The sequence below is a fragment of the Zea mays genome, chromosome 1 (genome assembly GCF_902167145.1).
Source record: "Zea mays cultivar B73 chromosome 1, Zm-B73-REFERENCE-NAM-5.0, whole genome shotgun sequence".
Taxonomy (NCBI): Eukaryota; Viridiplantae; Streptophyta; class Magnoliopsida; order Poales; family Poaceae; genus Zea; species Zea mays.
Genome location: NC_050096.1, coordinates 183,370,347 through 183,385,978, shown reverse-complemented (window position 1 = coordinate 183,385,978; position 15,632 = coordinate 183,370,347).

Sequence of the window (15,632 nt, the reverse complement as noted above, 5' to 3'; positions counted from 1 at the left end):
CGACGGGAGCGGGGGATCCCTCATCCAGGTGACGACGCTCCGCGCGCTCAGCCCGCAGTTGGGCGATCTCAGCACGAGCCCTACTCAGCTCATCTAATGCATGGTCCAGTTCCGTATTTAGCACGACGGCTAGGTTGACTGTGCTGCTCAACCTAGGATTGTCCTCACTGACAGGTGAGACAATCACGCCTCCTGTGCTACCAGATGGACGGCGGGGGTAATACTTCAGGTTGAGACCGTCAGCTACCCCACCGAGCACTGAGTAGTAGTGCGAAAGCGCACGCCGTACGACATCTTGCATGGCCGCCTCAGCTGAGTCCCGCTCAGAGATGGAATAGTGCTCTGAGCAGACCTCTGCACCCCGGAGACTGTTCTCCGGACGACGCACCAAGCAGGTCGCCTCTCAGTGGTTCGGGTAGACCCCACGACTGTGCTGGAAGACCACACAACGATACTCGATAGACCAGGTACGTCGGTCAAGTTTTCGATGTAGCAGGGTGTCGAGCGCATCGTGGAAGTGACACCCGCGAGCAGCGTCGCGAGTGATGGGTCGAGCAACCCATCCTTCCGGCTCCTGGTCAGCAGAAAAGTCGGAGACATGGCTCGAGCTGTCGTCACCACCTCCGTTGTCTGGGTCTCCTCCAGCAGCTACTCTAGCAGTGGGGGCGCTCAGTGGTGGTGCAGGGGGCGCCTCCAGGGGAGCACAGGGGAGCAGCTCCTCATAGACTCTATCTCCTGCTGGAGCGAGAAAGAAGAGCCCTGCTACTCCTGTCGTCGACGCTCCTGCTTCTCATGCAGGCGGTGGTGCAGCCTCTCCAAGTGGCTAGACTGACCAGTCACTGGACGACGAAGCGGACGCTCCGCGAGACGGGAGGGTAAGAAGGGGATGACAGACTTCCGTGCAGTGTGTCTAAGATGAGCCATCTACAAAAGACACCGCAAGCATAAGAGTGAGAACAGAACTAGTATGACCAACAAGTAATGAACCATAAATAAATGAAGGATTAGAATAAAACACAATTTTCAGCAAGGTATAATATATAGTGGAACATAGGTTTGGTTGATATGACCAACTTTTGAAGGGATACCAAAGTCAAGGCAGGAACAGAGGTCTACAATCCTTAGAACAACCATTCTACTCTAGGTTAGCGGTCCTACAGTCAGCACGGCTTTGATACCACCTATGTCACACCCGGTTTTAGAAGGCAAACCGAATGCGAACCATGTACGTGTCAGGATCAGCAATTCACGTACACATCAGTTACATAACATGGACATCATCACACAGTGCTCGAATAGTATTAAAAAGGGGAAAATAGTCGATTACATCATATGTCTGAGACATCCACATAGTATTTACAATAATCAAAGTGCGAAAACGAAACGTAGATAAACGCGGCCTTCACAGGCAGCCGACTGGGGGAGTTTGCCGCTAATCCACGCCTAGAACTCGTCGTAGTCTTGGAACTCCTGGAAGTCTCTTTCCACGGCTTCATCTTCTCCTGAGCAGTGGTTGCAATGATGACAACCTGGGGATGGGGGGGGGGTTTGGTGTGTAGAGCAAGGGTGAGTACACATCAACATACTCAACAAGTATCCTGTTTGGCTGTAGTGGACTAGCTTTATGTGGGGGGTAAGTCAAGCTGTTGCTTTTAGTTGGTCAGTGTTGGGGACTTGTTCTCAAATGCTAAGAATTAAGAACAAGGCAACACAAAAAATGTTAAGTGTTAAGGTCCTTCGTCCTCCATAACGATATATCCCTTCGGGATATAAAGCATCTCGGACGAAGGTTACGAAGGACATACCTTCGTAAGCATAACAACGAAGAATGAAGCATTCACATAAATCATAGAATATGAAATAAACATTTAAATATTGTCATAGAATTATCTCTACTTGTATTAATGAATATAAATGACTTTGAATTACAAATGTACCTTCGGTCCTGCGGAAGGCAAAAGTACAAGCGCGATGTGAAAGCGAATGACAGGTTCACGTGAACAGTACAGAGGTACTGTTCATCTATTTATAGGCACAGGTCGCAGCCTGTGACAAATTACAATTATGCCCCTTGCGAAAGTTTACAGCATTGACTCAGACCTATATGTATAAAAAGGTCATTCTATCTCTATGTCGGTTTAAAACGCCGAAGCTCCATGAAAAGGGACCTTCGGCCATCTCTTGGAGACGACTTCAGCCGAAGCTGCTTCTTCGTGTGAAACCTTCGGCGCACCGAAGCACGACCCCAACAGTAGCCCCTTTCGCGGTGCTAGATCGTTCTTCGTAACGAGCTTGACCCGTGAAAAAAGCCTCTTCAGCTTCGGGAAGCCGAAGGTCCAAAAAACACCTTCCCTGAGCTCGTTGCGGAGAAACGATCCGACTTCCGAGCGCGTGTCGGTCCCACCTTGCAGAGTTACTGTTTGATCCTTGCGGTCCACTGCGCAGCGGGTACAAGTTACTGCGCGCCTGGTGTAACAATTCCGCCGCTTCGCCTTCTTACCTGCAGCACTATATAAACTGACAAGTAGTTGTGAAGTTACCACAGCATTCATTGCTATTTGCACTGTTTTGCTGCCGAAATTTTCCATCATAGCCGAAGCTTAAGTCCCAAAATCGAACGAAGGTGCTTCTCAACGTCCGCTTCGTCAGAAAGAAGAGCTTCGGAGAAAAGAAAAAAGTAAAAAGTTTTTGACTTCCCAAACTTAGAATCAAATGGCGAGAATACGATCTACTGCCAAAGTTGTACGTGAGGGAGACGAAGCCGAAGGTTCAGACACTGTGCCCATCTCCGAAGCAATGCAGCGTTCCGGTCTACTGACTACAGAAGAAATGCCTGCTGCTGAAGCAGGCCCAACAACTGCCGAAGGAAAAGAAAACATTGAAGGGACTGACTCCGAAGATGACTATGACCTTGCTATGCCCAGCAAGCCCAGTCACCTGGATTTTGGGAAATCAACTGTTTCAAAAGCTGACCTTTCGAAGATGGTGAAAGCAGGTTATTTCAATGAGGACCAGAAGAAGCTACTCCGCTTCGGGGAAGAAGAAACCACCCCGAAGCCAAGGAAGGATGAGATTGTTATTTTCAAGAGTTTTTTAAAAGCCGGGCTTAGATTCCCTCTCCACGGTATTGTTGCGGAGATACTAAGGAGGTTTGGTATCTATTTTCATCAATTGACTCCTAACGCCATCGTTAGGCTCAATGTTTATATCTGGGCCCTCCGAAGCCAAGCTGTGGAACCATTTGCTGACAGCTTCTGCCGAGCTCACGAATTACATTACCAAACAAAGGCCAGAAAAGATGGGCTACATGATAATTTCGGTTGCTATAATTTTGCCTACCGGAAGACAACAAAGTGTCCTGTCATCAGCTACCGAAGCAAATGGCCAGCAGGTTGGAAATCAGAGTGGTTTTATGTAAAAGTTGACGAAGACAAAGAAAAACTGGTACAAAGCCCTTTGGAGTTAATCTTCGGAGAGACAAGGCCACGATGCCACATTGGCGACCTAAAAGGTCCCACCTGGGCTGCTCTGGGTGAATTTGAAATTATCTCAGAACACATTGGCACCAGGGATCTAGTTCAAGAGTTCTTGGCATTCAGAGTTTTCCCTACTCTAAAAGAGTGGGAGATGCCGAAGCTGGAGGGAGAGAAGAAGAAGGGGGAGCTTGTCCGGCTTCCCTATTACTTCAAGTTCAAGAAGTTCTTCAAAAAACCCTGCAAAGAATGGTTAGACACTGTTGAGGTGATGTGCAACGAAATCCTGGGGAATTACTCCAAAAAAGAGGATCAACTAATGACAGCAGCCTTCGGTGCCCGACCGAAACGAAGGCTGAACCGAGTGCTTGACGCCCTAGGCTTCGAATACCCAGACTACGAGCAATTGAACAAGGGCGCCGAGGGCCTCAAAAGAAAGAGAGTAGCCGAAGCTCTGATCAGGGATGAAGAAATACCAGCAAAGGAGAAGAAAGTTCTCAAGAAAAGAAAAATATCTGCTCCGAAGCGCAAATCACCCGAAGAAGAGGGGTCCCCCACACCGCCTTCTACCAGCGACGTGGAGGAAATTTTAAAGGTAATGACTGAACCCATGCCTACGAAGCTAAGTCCACTAGGGCTCCAACTGACGAAGCTTTTTCAAAAGGTGGACGAGCCGGATCAGACGAAGACAAGCAAACCCAAACGGCAAAGAATTATTGCGGTAACTGAAGTTATCGATAAGACGCCGCCAAGGGCGTCAATCCAAAAAACGGCAGCTGCCGAAGGTAGAGCTTCGGAAGTCGCGGCTACCGAAGCTGCCACGCCCGAAGATGTAAATTTAGAAACTACTCTTGAAAATATTGACAAAATTTTGACGGAAAACATTGAAGAAGCTGCCACCGTTACTGAAGAAATCCTGGCCACAGTGCCAGGGAAAGGGAAAGAAATAGCCGAAGAAACTTCGGACGACGAAGCCTATTCTTTCCAGAATCTAATTGGGCAGAAACTGACGAAGGACGAAATAGAAGAACTCAAAGACTATGCCAAATCTTGCGGCTACAAGCCAGGAGCCCTTCTATTTGGGGGTGTAGATGATGAAAAACTAGGCTGTATTCGAGACCAGACTGGAGCTAAGGTAATCGGTACTCTATCGAAGAGTATCGGTTTTCCGAAGCTAGAGACAGACATCAGCCGCTACCGACGACAACATATCGTCGGCAGCTTGTTTTATTCTAACTTCAAGGTAAACAACCTTTTTCTCTGGTTTCTATTGCTGTTAACAATAAAAATATTACTTAACATAAGTTGTTTTCTGTTCAGAGCATGCTACTGAGCAAAGCTCTGAGGATGCAACAAGACTTGGAGGACAAAAAGCACGAAGCTATAATTGAAAACTTGGAAAGCAAAATAAAAGAGCAATCTGCCATCATTGAAAAGAAAGACTTCGAGCTCCAATCGACCGAAGGCTTGCTGGCTGAAGCTGAGGCTAAAATATTAGAGTTGAATTCGAAGCTTATCAATCAATCAAAACAATTTGATCAAGAGAAGCTAGAACTGAATTCGAAGCTTAAAGCCGAAGTCCAGACCAGCTCAGAATTGAAGAAAGCATTAACAAGCCTTCAAGACAAATGCTTGAACTTTGGCAATAATTGTATTGGACGATTAAAGAAGATATTTTACTCTGTTGGAGCCAGTAGTGGGAAATTTAACCCTTCGGCGGAAAATTTACCCCAGGCCTTCGATCATATTGAAGCTGAAATCGAAGAGCTTGACGAAGTTATAGCCGGGCACGGCGACTTCTGTGCCTGGGTGGCTTCTCGGGGTACCGCTGCTGCATTTCTGAAGGCCGGCTGCGAACATGGAAAGGTTGTCAACAGGCCCAACTTCACCTTATCTTCATCAATCCTGGATGATATGCCCGACCTCGCCCGAAGTATCTCCAATAGATTTATAAAAATGGTATGGACAAAGGGCGGGCGAGAGAAAGCTGGAGACGAAGCCCGAAGTCATCTTGAACCAGTATGAAATGACATTTCGTGCTTACCTTTTCCTTTGGGCTTGATTCTTATGATTCCTTGACTCATGTAGGATGACGAAGGTGAAGATGATGCCTAGGATATGTCGCCGAAGTTGTCGTCGAAGCTGAAGCTTAATGAAGACTAGCAGAAGTGTGCTTTAGAAAAACTCAGGATAATTTTGTAACAACTCTTGTAAATAGAATTAAACTGCTCTTCAAGGAACTTTGTACATACCTTGTAATATATTCTTACCCTTCGATTAAGGTGCTTTGATGTGGACGAAATCAGTTTTTTGAGCCGAAGGCGAAAAAACACCTTCCCTTCTTTTCGTACACAACGAAGCATAAAAGGCCGCTTCCTCTTTTTGCCGAAGCCTTTCCTTACATAACAAAACATAAAAGACTGCTACTCTTATCTGCCGAAGCTTTTATTTACATGACAAAACATAAAAGACTGCTACTCTTATCTGCCGAAGCTTTTATTTACATAACAAAACATAAAAGACTGCTACTCTTATACACAACGATTCATAAAAAACCACTTCTTCGAAGCCTTTCTTTTACATAACGAATCATAACAAACCATTTATCCGAAACTTTTCTCTGTGCCGAAGCAACCATTTAGGAACACAAATGCTATGAATGAATGCTTATGCATGCAAATGCCATGATGTAATGTGCAAATGAATGTCCGAAGCGTATGTCCGAAGCCACACTCATCCATCATTTTCTTAGGAGCAAACACACGTCAGCTCTGCATTCCCTTAGGAACGACTTTGGAGCATCTTTGCCTTTTACTTAGGCAGTATCAGCGTTGACTTTTCGCTGTAAGCTCTGCATCCCCTTAGGGACGTCTTTGGAGCTTCTTCGTCTTTTACTTAGACGGTATAAGCTCTGCATTCCCTTAGGAACGACTTTGGAGCTTCTTCGCCTTTTACTTTCGGCGGAATCAGCGTTGACTTTTCGCTGTGAGCTCTGCATCCCCTTAGGGACGTCTTTGGAGCTTCTTCTCTTTTTTAGTTTCGGCACTCGATGGTGCGCTCTCAGCTTTTACATTTACATTCTTTGGGGGATTTTGCTCTTATAAAACTAAAAAGGAAATTACATAAGATGGCCCCATTAAAAACCTTTCTCCCCCTTTAGAAAGGAAAAGGGTGCCATGAAAAAGAAAAGAAAAGTCAAAATTACATCGAGTTATACATAAAACCGCCGAAGCTCATCCGCATTCCAAGATCTTGGAATTTCATTGCCATCCATGTCCTTCAGTCTGTACGAACCAGGCCTTGACGAAGATGCTACTAAGAAAGGCCCTTCCCATTTCAGTTGCAATTTGCCCACTGTATCCGGATTGGCCACTCTCCGAAGCACCAAGTGTCCTGGCCCAATATTTTTTAGCCGGACCTTTCTATCTCGCCATTTAACTGTTTCAGCCTGGTACTTATTGATATTCTCCACGGCCTGAAGCCTGATCCCTTCTAAGGCATCTTTTTCCACGAGACAAGTATCTTCGGGACCTGATTCTGCCGAAGCTACCACTCTTATTGATCCAGCTTTGGCTTCTTCCGGGGTTATTGCTTCGTCACCAAATAACAACTTAAATGGGGTAAAGCCTGTAGATCTTGATGTTGTTGTGTTATGGCTCCATACCACTTTGGTAAGCTGATCTGGCCACTTTCCCCTTGGTTGATTAAAGATTAGCTTCATTATTCCTGTCATTATGATGCCGTTGGCCCTTTCAACAAGCCCATTCGACTCCGGGTGCCTGACTGACGCAAAGTGGATCTTCGTGCCAATTTGATCACAAAAATTTCTGAATTCTTCGGAGTCAAATTGTGTTCCATTATCTACAGTTATAGCCTTCGGCACTCCGAAGCGACAGACAATATTCTGCCAGAAAAATTTTTGGACAGTGGCCGAAGTTATTGTAGCTAATGGCTTCGCCTCAATCCACTTGGAAAAATATTCCACAGCAACTACAACATATTTCAGATTGCCTTGAGCCGGTGGTAATGGGCCCAGCAAATCGAGGCCCCACCTTTGCAATGGCCAGATAGGTTGTATTAGCTGTGTCAAAGACGAAGGTTGTTTTTGATCTCTTGCACATTTCTGACAACCTTCGCACTTTTGAACTAACTCAGCTGCATCCGAAGCTGCCTTCGGCCAATAAAATCCTTGACGGAACACTTTTCCAAGTAACGGCCTGGATCCGATGTGGGATCCACAAAGGCCTGCATGTATCTCCTTCATCAACTCTATACCTTCGGCTCTAGACAAGCACTTGAGCAGCGGGGCACAAACTCCATGCTTGTATAACTCCCCTTCTATAATGATATACGGACGAGCTCTTGCCTCTATTCTTTTATTATAAGCTTCGTCATCTGATAGGAAGTTGCCCTGAAGGTAAGAAATTATTTCAGTTCTCCAATCTTCACTGTACACAGGAGAAATAGTAAGAACTGCTCTTTCAAGTAACTCCACCGAAGGTGCCTTTATTGTTTCGAAGAATACATCCGAAGGTAGCGGCAGCCCCTGTGCTGCAGACCTGGCTAACAAATCAGCATGTTCATTTTGCCCTCGAGGGATATTCTTAACAGAAAATCCTTCGAAGGAAGCTTCGATCCTTCGGACTGTGTCTAGGTATTTTTCAAGCTTCGGGTCTTTAGCCTTGCAACTTTTGTCAATATGACCCGAAACAATCTGAGAATCAGTTTTAAGGATCGCCCTCCTGATCCCCATCGCCTTTAGTTTCCGAAGACCCAGGAGCAAGGCTTCGTACTCAGCAATATTATTTGTGCAGCTGAAGTCCAGTCTTGCTGCATAGCAAGTTTTAACCTTGGACGGTGAAACCAAAACAGCAGCTGCTCCTGCTCCGAAGGTTCCCCAGGAGCCATCACAAAACACTGTCCATGCTTCGGCATCTTTATTCGCTTCTTCGCCCTGAGCCCCTGGCGTCCAGTCGGCAATAAAATCTGCCAATGCTTGAGACTGGATCGAGGATCTGTGCACATAATCAATGTAAAATTCATTAAGCTCCGCAGCCCATTTTCCAATTCGGCCAGTAGCTTCTTTATTTCTCATGATATCTTTCAACGGCTGCGAAGAAGGAACAATAATATTATATGCCTGAAAATAATGCCGAAGCTTCCTGGATGCCATTAGAACGGCATACAACACCTTCTCCAGTTCTGTATAATTTTTCTTTGAGACACTAAGGACCTCAGATACAAAATATACTGGGACCTGCTTCTTGATTTGTCCATCAAACTTCTCCTGCACAAGTGCCGCACTTACTGCTGAGTGCGAAGCTGCCACATACAACAACAGAGGAGCCCCTGGCATTGGTGGAGTTAATGTTGTTAGATCTATCAGGTATTGCTTGAGTTCTTCGAAAGCTTTTTGTTGAGCTGGGCCCCATTGAAAGACTTCAGCTGATTTTAGCACCTCGAAGAAGGGTAGATTTCTTTCCGCTGATCTGGATATAAATCTGTTAAGAGAAGCCAGTCTTCCTGTCAATCTTTGGGCCCCCTTTCTTGTGGTTGGTGGCTCCATTCGAAGTATAGCTTCGATTTTATTTGGGTTAGCTTCAATTCCCTTTGTTGAAACCAAGCATCCAAGGAACTTACCCTTCTTTACTCCGAAGACACATTTTTCTGGATTCAACTTCAGACCAGCTTGTCTGAAACTGACGAAGGTCTCCTGCAGATCAGCAATATGGTCTTCTTGCTTCGTGCTTTTTACAATAATGTCATCAACATAGGTCAACACATTTCTGCCTATCTGAGATTGGAGAACCTTCGCAGTCATCCTGCTGAAACTCCCTCCAGCATTCTTAAGCCCCTCAGGCATCCGAAGATAGCAATATGTACCACTTGGGGTTATGAAACTAGTCTTCGGCTCATCCTCCTTTTTCATCCAGATTTGATGATAGCCTGAGTAACAATCCAGGAGACTCATGAGTTCCGAAGAAGCTGCTGCATCAACTAAAGAGTCTATCCTTGGCAGCGGGAACTCATCCTTCGGACAAGCCTTGTTGAGATCTGTGAAATCAATACACATTCTCCACTTTCCATTGGCCTTCTTCACCATAACAGTGTTAGCTAGCCATTCTGGATACTTCACTTCTCTGATAACTCCTGCACTTAGGAGTCTTTTTACTTCGTTGCGAGCCCCTTCGGCCTTGTCATCAGACATTTTCCGAAGCCTCTGCTTGCGGGGTCTGAAGGATGGGTCAACATTGAGCGAATGTTCAATAACATCCCGATTCACTCCACAAAGATCATTGGCTGACCATGCAAAAACATCTTTATTGTTGAATAAAAACCTTATCAAGGTTTTCTCTTGATCTTCAGATAATTGCGAGCCCAATAGCACCTTCTGCTCTGCTATATCCTCACACAGCAGCATGGGCTTCGGCTGATCAGCCGAAGCTGCTTTTTCCCTCCTGAACTTGTACTGTTCACAAGCTTCAACTCCATCTATATTATGGATTGCCTTGGAATCAGTCCAGCTTCCTTCGGCCCTTCTGGCAGCTTCCTGACTCCCATGAATAGCAATAGGCCCTTGGTCCGAAGGTATCTTCATGCAGAGATAAGCTGGGTGAAGAATTGCTTCAAAAGCATTTAGGGTACCACGACCAATGATGGCGTTGTAGGGGTATTCCATGTCAACAATATCAAACACAATTTGCTCAGTCCTTGTGTTATTAACAAATCCGAAGGTTACCGGCATGGTAATCTTCCCGAGTGCCACAATCTGCCGCCCTCCGAAGCCACAAAGAGGGTGCGTAGCATCATGAATCTTGTCTTCAGGCTCTTGCATCTGTCTGAAGGCTTTGGCAAATATAATGTCAGCTGCACTGCCTGTGTCAACTAGGACATTGTGAACCAGAAACCCTTTGATCACACAAGAAATGACCATAGCATCATTGTGAGGATAGTCCTTGAGCTGAAGATCTTCCTGAGAGAAGGTAATTGGAATGTGAGACCATTTTGACTTAATGAAGGGTCCCTGCACTCCAACATGCTGCACCCTTCTCTGAGCCTCCTTCTTTTGCTTTTTGTTAGCTGGCTCTGAGCAAGAACCGCCTGTTATCGGGAGCACCAGCTTCGAAGCCGAAGCAGCTCCAGCTTGAGTGTTGAACGAAGCCATCAGCTCAGAAAGGTGGAAGTGAGTTGACCGGAGGTGGGCGCCAATGTTGGGGACTTGTTCTCAAATGCTAAGAATTAAGAACAAGGCAACACAAAAAATGTTAAGTGTTAAGGTCCTTCGTCCTCCATAACGATATATCCCTTCGGGATATAAAGCATCTCGGACGAAGGTTACGAAGGACATACCTTCGTAAGCATAACAACGAAGAATGAAGCATTCACATAAATCATAGAATATGAAATAAACATTTAAATATTGTCATAGAATTATCTCTACTTGTATTAATGAATATAAATGACTTTGAATTACAAATGTACCTTCGGTCCTGCGGAAGGCAAAAGTACAAGCGCGATGTGAAAGCGAATGACAGGTTCACGTGAACAGTACAGAGGTACTGTTCATCTATTTATAGGCACAGGTCGCAGCCTGTGACAAATTACAATTATGCCCCTTGCGAAAGTTTACAGCATTGACTCAGACCTATATGTATAAAAAGGTCATTCTATCTCTATGTCGGTTTAAAACGCCGAAGCTCCATGAAAAGGGACCTTCGGCCATCTCTTGGAGACGACTTCAGCCGAAGCTGCTTCTTCGTGTGAAACCTTCGGCGCACCGAAGCACGACCCCAACAGTCAGATTATTATTACTAGTAGAGAAAGCCAAGTTTTAGAATTAACCCACGTTATTAGCCCAAGCGTACTCCTTTCCAAACGGAAAGAGTACCACTTACCATTACCAGATTCAATACCAAGAGGCATCAATCTCATTGCCACCTGCAATCAGAACATCTCTGATCAAGTACCACTAATCACTGGAGCTGCCTTGGCCGCTCATAACCACGAGCACGGCTGATATATCAGTTTCATAACACTCTGCAGAGGTTGCGCACTTTACCCACAAGCCGTGATTCCCTCTTGCCTCGGGCCGATCAAACCCTTAAACACTACCAAGGTGCATAGGCAGGGTCTCACTACGTAGCCTTTATAAAGATTCCCCGGGGCTGTAGTCGCCCGTTAGGTTACCTAAATGCACCGCACTCCTCCCCAAGGGGCGAACCCAAACTTGGTAGAGCGAGCCGCATACACCGAGCCCAATTAACGGCACGACGGCTAAGCGAACTACACCCCGGTTCCTCTAATTATTCAGCTAAGGGCATCCCATTCCACCCTCATGGTTGCACTGTTTCCTCGGGCGGTCGTCCAACAAACAGGTCCTTACGGAGAGGCACTCGAGAAACCGCTCGAGCCCCCTTGAATGCCACAAGTATAACATCATAATAAAGGAGGGGAAAACAACGTATCATTGACAATTCTCATCATGTTCCTTGATTAGAGTTGAGCAATAGCATAAAGCTAAACAATAATAATCCAACCCAAATAGGTAAACAAGGACATGGAAAACAAAAGCTAGTCAATCCTTAGGTATAACTGTGAAATGCGGGAGGTGAATTAAAGAATGTATAGGACAAAGATAGGTCAAGCTGCTGCTCAGGGACTTCTCCTGCGAGTCCTTCGGGTTCCTCAACCAGATCGTTCTCTATACGAGTTCAAACATGCATTCACATCTCAAATCAGGAAGTAAACAGTAGACCATACAAAGAGATGAATCCAATAGTCATACACCCGACATAAGGCTAGCGTTTACGACTGTAGAAGTAGTAAGAATAACATAACCACTATTACGATTGACAGTCGTTATATTCATGCTAAGTGAAAGAATGAACTTAACTACTCCATAACATGTAATTATACTAGCCGATATTTTAATGTGGGTGTAAAGATAGTTATTATTTAAGCATAATAAATTCCACGCTTGGTTAACATACCGTTTTCCTGACGTAAATCGAGAAGTGCTTAGCAATTTCAAGTGGCGCGGGGGGTCGCCGTGCGACGCTACGCATAAAAGAACTAAAACATGTGTATCGTAACGCGAGCAACGCTACAAGCCTCTGCGCATGGGTTGTCGCGAGCTGGATCAAGTTGACTGACCAAGTCGCGCCGTGCCGAGCTACGCGCACGGACAAACAAGCTGCGCGAGCGAGCTGTCCGAGGCAGCGGGCCGCTGCTGCGCACGCGAGCGAGCCACTGCTGCGAGCACGCCGCAGACGAGCTTCCACGCGCTGTGCAGGCCGCCACGAGCAAGTCGCGTGGGCTGCCGCAGGTGAGCTGCGGGCGAGCTAGGACGCCAGGGGGCGCCCCACACCGCGCAGGGGCCGCGCCGCGCGATGGGCATCCGCGTCGGACACACCATGCGCCGGGCGCCATGGACGCGCGCTGGGCCGAGTCGGACGTGCCGCCCCACGCCGCACTATCGCGGGCAGGCTGCGCGAGCAGGCCGCGCCGGGCGCTGCCGCGAGCAGGCCGCGTGAAGAGGGGAGAGGCCGGGCCGTGCCGGGGGCTAGGGCACGCCGCGCGGGGTCGCCACGGTCTTGCCAGCCGAGCTCCGGCCGCGCACCAGAGGCACGCCGACTGAGCTTTAGGCCGCGGGCCGCGGGGACGGGATGGGAGGACGGGCGAGCCGGGGGCCGACCGAGAGCAGGCCACGGCGAGCGCCCGGGCTGTGGACTGCGCCGAGGCCGCCAGCAGGGGAGGGAGGGGGCCAGGTCGGGCGCGCACCGCGTTGGGGCGAGCATGCCACGCCGTGGGGAGGGGATCAGGTGAGCCAGGGCGAGGACGCGCGCCGCGCGAAGGGCGTTCACGCCGGGGCCGACCGCGAGCGGGGGGGGGGGGGGGGGGGCTGCGTGGGACGCCAGGGCCGCGCCACACGCCATAGCCGAGCTCCGGCCGCGCCGAGCCGCAGGCCATCCTACCGCGCGCGAGGGAAACCAGGGAGGGGAGGGACGAGGGAGGAGAGGGAGGCGAGGCTTACCGCGGGACGGGGGTTGAGCGGACGGACGCGGCGGCGACGGTTCTGGGCGACGAGAGCGATGGGGAGAGGAGAAAGAAACATCGTGGGGGAGAGGGAGATGAACAGGGGGCGACTCCGGGGCTTACAGGCGGGCCCCACATGCAGCGGCGGCGGCTGCCAAACTGCCTCCCGCACCGGCCGGGCGAGCGCGTCGCGCCCACGCGCTGGCGGCTGGGCCGCGCCGAGTTGGGCCACCGCGGCTCCGGCCCAAGACGCGAAGGGGTTGGAGGGAGAAGCATGTCGCGGGGAAAAACGGCGGCTGGGCCGCGGACGCCTGGCCGGCCCACGACGAGAAAAAGGGGGAGGGGGAAAGGGCAGGCCGCGGCTGGGCTGCGCCAGGGAAGCCGACCCAAGAGAGAGGGGGGGGGGGGTTTGGGGGGGTTCTTATTTTCTATTTAGCTATAACCTTCTATTAAGTGCATACTTCATGGAAACCAAGCGATTACACACAAGAGAAAGAAAAAAAATGTGTGGCTCAGCATGATGCAACAACCAAAGGAAGAATCCACTTCTATGATTTATTAATATACGACATAGAGTTAAATCTCTTTAGAATTTGAAAATGGGTAAGGTGTAGCGAAAAGAAATGGGAAAGAGAGGTAACGCCCGAATTTGGTGAGTGATGGAGAAAGAAAAAATTTAACTCTAAAATTCGGGGCGTTACAGTGCGGATCTCCTTCCTAATTTGGCGCAGCCGACCGTTGCAACTCCGGGCTGGTTGGCGCACCGGACAGTCCGGTGCCCCCAGCCGACCGTTAGAGCGGGCCACGCATCACCCGCGGATTGCGCGGTCGACCGTTGTGCTGACGGTTGTTGGCTCATCGGACAGTCCGGTGCGCCACCGGACAGTCCGGTGAATTTTAGTCGTACACCGTTGAACTTTTCCCGAGAGCGACGACTTCGCCGCGGACGACTCACTGGACAGTCCGGTGCACCACCAGACAATCTGGTGAATTATAGCCGTACGCCGTCGTCGAGTCCCGAGAGCGGCCGGTTCACCTTGGACTCGTCTGGCGCACCGGACAGTCCGGTGCACCCAGACCGAGCAGCAGTTGGCTGTATACAGCCAACTCTTTTCCAATCTATTTTCTCCTATTTCTAACACTTAGACACAATACATTAGTAACCAAATCAATGTACTAAGTCTAGAAATGTACCTTGTTACATGATTTGCACTTCTTCAATCTTTGGCACAATTTAACACTTAGAGAATATGTGTTGGGCACTTAATCACCAAAACAATATAGAAATGGCCCAAGGGCACATTTCCCTTTCAATCTCCCCCTTTTTGGTGATTTATGTCAACACATCGAAAAGCAAATGCAAAACATGCAACATTGATTCAAATTGAAGACCAAATTGTTTTTGACTCAAATTTGGCATATTTGTATCATTCTTTGCCACCACTTGGTTTGTTTTTGCAAATCAAATTCATTTTCCTATCTCTTAGTCAAACTCACTTGTTTGGTCATTAAGAGAGATAATCCAAGAGCGAAAATGATCAAGATCCAAAAAAAACTCCCCCTTTTTCCCATAATCATAAATTATCCCCACAAGAGACCAAATTTTGACAATAAGAGCATTTTGACAAATCAAAAGTTCTAACTCTACTATTTTCAAAATTCTCAAGTGGTAGCTGATCCATTTGCTTTGGCCTTAATTTCTCCCCCTTTGGCATTAAGAACCAAAATGGGATCATTATTGGCCCTTTAACCCCATTGGCTCACCAAAAATGTCAATTAAGAGCGAAAAGGCAATAGGAGCTTAAGAATGAACTTGGAGGTTAGTACACTAATACCGGAGTGTAGTGGAAGTCTTTGCATGGTCCAAGTTCACCTTTCCCTTTCATTTCACCTTTGAGACTACATCAAGTAAACTCAAGCACAAATGTTAGTCTCAAAGGGTCAAGTTGTAGCACCTCTCCCCTAAATATGTGCATCATTCACACATGGACTTGTGAGGTCCGGGCATCCCTTGCACAACTTGAGCACCATAAATAAACAATAAATCTCATAAATGCATAAAATAACTTGATCAAGGGCATGAAACACATGTATGCTATAGATCAATCCAAGTTACGCGAATCT